General features: G+C 49.4%; 1 pseudogene; it reads right to left on the bottom strand.

Annotated features, from left to right (window-relative positions):
* Positions 1-3,813: 3,813 nt before the first annotated feature.
* On the bottom strand, positions 3,814-3,931 carry LOC126238540 (5S ribosomal RNA; annotated as a pseudogene).
* Between the last annotated feature and the right edge of the window lie 1,361 nt (positions 3,932-5,292).

Raw genomic sequence — 5,292 nt, 5'->3', positions numbered from 1 at the left:
ACCTCGTACTTGGTGCTCTGAAGATGGCTGTTTAATTATCTGAGTAATCAATGAATAAATATTTGTGACCATGACTATTAAAGTGTTCCCACAAGAAGAGTGCGGCATTCAAAATCTCCTAGCGTTACGGAATGCTGTCAAGACGAAGCGTCGCAGAAGTATTCAGTCAGCTGTTTTTTTTTCCACAGAGCACAGTCACTTATGCTGTTTCTTTAGATATCATTTTTTTTTCTTAGCCAGCGTATGGAGCCTCTTGGTGCAGATACCTGAGCTGAGATATTGTCTTGAATAAAATGTGAGCACCTGTTTCATCTCTCTTTTTATTTTAAAAACCCCGACCGATTTTGGACCCCGGGGCCATTATCCAGTGGCATAATCAGGCATCATCCGCCATTTTCTCCTGATATGGGTCCCAGCGATTTCTACCTCTGAAACCATTGCGTGGGAGGCTATTTCAGACAGACGACAAGGTGATTTTCAAAATGGAACATTTTCTGCACAGATAAATATAGACATCTACAAAAAAGGTCTTCGCCAAGTCATGTATAAAAATCAAAAATGTGTTACACTGAATGCTGAATACATAGAGAAGGATTAACACCACTGCCAAGTTTCACTGCCTTAGTGTGATTTCTTCGGAGTGATTTTTTTTTCCGCCCCAGCCACAGATTTATTGAAGGACAAACCTATTTGGCACCCTGGTTGTGAGAGAATCGCTTCTGTAGACCAAGCACTTGAAATTGCTAACGTCAGTAACTGCGAAGTCGGCACGTCAGACTGCTAACCGAAAAAGCCAGGGTTCAGTTCCCAGCCTGGTCAAAGATTCTCTCCGCTCGGGAACTGGCTGTTGCGTTGTCATGGAAACTGGGATGCGAGAGGCTGTTGTCTGCCGTAGAAAACTACACTCTTGCTCATAAATTAAGGATAATTGAAGAATGCGGTGCCAAACAACGTGGCACTACACAAAACTGGCGCTAATAGCATAGGGACATAGGGAACATACACGACACAGATCTATAAGTCCACGGTATTGGTGGTAAGTTGAGAAAACCGTCCTAAAATACATGTGCTACAAAACGCCGCTGTTTCCTGCTCATGTACCCCGAAGTCAATATGGGATATGATCACCATGCACACATACACAAGCCCCACGACGGGTTGGCATACTCTGGATCAGGTGGTCGAGCATCTGCTGGGGTTTTCCAAGATGGCAGCTCATTGGGGCCGTGCGTTATCATCCATCAGGAGGAAGGTGGGACCCACTGAATCCCTGAAAAGGCGGACATACTGGTGCAAAATGACGTCCCGATACACCTGATCTGTTACAATTCCTCTGTCAAATACATGCAGGGGTATACGTTCACCAATCATAATCCCACTCTATACCATCAAACCACGACCTCCATACATGTCCCTTTCAAGGGCGTTAAGGGGTTGGTATCTGGTTCCTGGTTCACGCCAGATGAAAACTTGGCTAGAATCACTGTTCAGACTATACGTGGACTCGTCCGTGAACATAACCTGGGACCACTGTTCCAACGTCCACGTACTGTGTTCTTGACACCAGGCTTTACGGGCTCTCCTGTGAGCAGGGGTCAGTGGAATGCACCTTGCAGGTCTCTGGGCGAATAAACCATGTCTCTAGAGTGTGTATCTGGAGACAATTGCTGCAGTGGCTGCGTTAACGTCCCGATCAAGGCTACCTGCAGTACTCTGTGGCCATCTGCGAGCACTGATGGTGAAATATCGGTCTTCTTTTGGTGTTGTACACTGTGAACGTCCCGTACTGTAGGGTCTGGACACGTTTCCTGTCTGTTGGAATCGTTGCCATAATCTTCAGATCACATTTTGTGGCACACAGAGGGTCCGTGCTACGACCTGCTGTGTTTGACCAGCCTCCAGTCGCTCTAGTATTCTACCCCTCATAACGTCACCAATAAGTGTTCTTTGAGCCATTATCAACACACAGTCACCATTAGCACGTCTGAAAACGTCTGCACACTTACTCGTTGCACCGTACCCTGACATGCACCAACATATCTCTGCGTATGTGGACTGCTGCCAGCGCCACCGTGCGACGACCGCAAGTCAGATGTACCACATGGTCATACCCCGACGTGATTTAAACCCGCAAACCGCCCACCAGAGCGTTGTTTCATCATGTATCAGCATTATCCTTAACTTATGAGCATGAGTGTAGCTCATATACAGCGCCGATCAAAATATTAGTACACCTGGAAAGACGACGTCGATTTTGATCCAGTGACGGCATATACCACCAGGCGGATAGTAGTACTGATAATGGTTTCAGCGCCGTAAACCAACAGATAGCGTGGTGGCACAACTACCAGAGCGCCATCTGTGTCTACCCTTTGATAGGAAATGCTCGCAGCCAGAAAACTCAAAAAAAAAGGTTCAAATGGCTCTGAGCACTATGGGACTCAACTGCTGAGGTCATTAGTCCCCTAGAACTTACAACTAGTTAAACCTAACTAACCTAAGGACATCACAAACATCCATGCCCGAGGCAGGATTCGAACCTGCGACCGTAACCAGAAAACTCACTGTGGTGCAAACATGTGAAGAAAACAGGTAAACATGCCACAGAGACACACTGGTGCTTCCTACAGCCAACTGAATGTGTCTGAAAGGGGTCGAATTGTGACCTTCTGAGTGCCGGGATGGTCCTCCACACAGCATGGACGTCCGCTAGAGTCGCAGTCTAAGGACAGCAGTGGCAGATCCTGCAGCTAAGAAAGCACGGCTTATGAGCACAGACATGTCAACAGGAACTACTGAGAACCACATTTTAGCAGTGGGACTACGGGCACGCACACTCCTAGCCCGTCTTTTATTCGCGGCACAGCGTCGAAGTGCACGGCTGGAGTGGTGCTGTCAAGGATTACTTGGAAGATGTACTGGCACCCTGTGGTCTTCAGCGATGAAAGCAAGCGATCGTCGTTTGCGCGTACGACGTAAACCTAGTGAGCGCTGCCTCGTAGAATTCATTCGTCTAAGATACGCTGACCCCACCCTAGGCCTTACGATTTGGGGTGCAATAAACTATGACTCACGCACATCTTCGGTGCTCCTGGAGTGGATGCTAAGCAGCGCTCTTTACGTGCAGAATGTTTGTAGAGCCGTTCTTTCGCTGTTCTTGCAACAGGAGGGTGATATGTTGTTCGAACAGGATAATCCTAGACGACACACCGCCCTTGGAACTCAACGAGCTCTGCAAGACGCGCAGCACCATCTCCGGACTTGCGTACAGTCGGGCACGTCTGTTGGCATATAATAAGACGAGATGTGACTCGTGCGACTCGTCAACCAATAACTCCTACAGAACTATGCTAACAGGTCGAGGCATGGGATAACGTATCACAGAACAGTATTCGACATCTGTACGATCGACTGGATATCAGCGTCAGCGTATGTATTCGCACCTTTGGAGGTGACATATTGTAATAACATGGATGTTGTAGCGTTGATCGATATCTGGTACATCAAAATCCCTTGTGCTATTGGTTGTAAATGTAATATGCAATTATTTCATGTACTCCATACACATTAGTGCAACAATAAGTCTTAATTGAAGTATAACAGTCTAAAAAAAGCACTCCGTCTTGAGGCCACGAGTGGCCTACCGGGGACATCCAACCGCCGTGTCATGCTCAGTTGAGGATGCGGATAGGAGGGGCGTGGGGTCAACACACCGCTCTCCGGGCGTTATGATGGAATTCTTGACCGAAGCCGCTACTATGCGGTCGAGTAGCTCCTCAATTGGCATCACGAGGGTGAGTGCACCCCGAAAAATGGCAACAGCGCATGGCGGCCCGGATGGTCACCCATCCAAGTGCCGACCACGCCCGGCAGCGCTTAACTTCGGTGATCTCACGGGAACCGGTATATCCACTGAGGCAAGGCCGTTGCCCATAAAAGCCTAAAAGGGTGTAATAGTTTTTTCCCCAGCAGTGTAGATTCTATAACAACCAGCATGGAAAGTGGAATTTTCTTTCAGTAAAACTTTACGACTACCTCTGATAACACTGGCTGTCGACTACTTTTTCTGTTACCGACTTCACATCGATCTTGGTTCCCACACGCCCTGCGGCTTTAGGCAGTGGCCTTCCTAGCTTGCGTCAGGCTGCGGCGCGAAGCAGGCTGCTGTAGTCGCAATTGGACACATCCGTGAAACGGTAGTCGGAATATGACTACGTCCGCGGAGCAGTCGTGTGAGGAGGCTGCGGCCCCAGGAGGCAGAGCGTCAGTTTGGCAAGGGCGTCGGCCGCGGCATTGGCCTGGATCGCGCCGGCCGCCCACTGCCGCCACCGGCCGACCTCGCGGCCGGCCCCGACCCGCCGGCGACCGCCGGCCAGCAGCACAGAGGCAGAGGCAGGGGCAGCGGCAGGGGCAGTGCCAGGGCCCTGCCGGAAATTCCCAGCGCGCCTGCCGCTGCCGCTACCCGCCGCACACGGCCGCCCACGGCTGATTGCTTGTGAGGCCCGCAGCGGCGAAATTGGATAGCAACGAAAACCAATGCACGGTAACACAAAGGCGCGCTCCGTGTGCAGCTGCGATTTCCACGACAGCCTCGTACAGAGCACCCGCCAAAGCCGGAGTTCACGCCTCGTATCTCCGAGGTCTCATCTGGATCGCAAACAATATCTCAACTCTCGTTTACTGTTAAACATTGGCAGCAGCACTGATATGGGGTGGATTCCAAAGGTAACACAATAAACAGTGAATAATTTGTATTACACTGCCTGACAAAAAAAGACCACCTAGAAGGGGAGGAGGAATCGAAATGAAACTTCACGCAGTTGACAGGATACGTCGTGTTATTAGAGTAATTACAAAATCGAGTCGAATTTAGTAAGAACTTATCAGTACGACATTGAACACCCTCTGCCCTCGATCTACGCACTGATTCGCTTGGGTTAAAATGGCTCTGTGCACTATCGGACTTAACATCTGAGGTCATCAGTCCCCTAGAACTTAGAACTACTTAGACCTAACTAACCTAAGGACATCACACACATCCACGCACGAGGCAGGATTCGAACTTGCGACCGTAGCGGTCACGCGGTTCCAGACTGAAGCGCCTAGAACCTCTCGGCGTGAGTGGAAGAGGACGAGTGTGTGAGGAGGCAATATTTTTGTCCGAACCATAGTTCATGATACACGGCTAAATATCACAGATAAATTTAACATCTTCCACGGATGCATATTGTGTAAAACAGCGGAGATGCACACACATACAAGTGCAGCATATGTGATACACACGTATCCACC

The sequence above is a fragment of the Schistocerca nitens genome, chromosome 2 (assembly GCF_023898315.1).
Source record: "Schistocerca nitens isolate TAMUIC-IGC-003100 chromosome 2, iqSchNite1.1, whole genome shotgun sequence".
Lineage (NCBI taxonomy): Eukaryota > Metazoa > Arthropoda > Insecta > Orthoptera > Acrididae > Schistocerca > Schistocerca nitens.
Note: the sequence above shows the minus strand (reverse complement) of the source record. Positions and strands in the feature narration are given on the sequence as shown.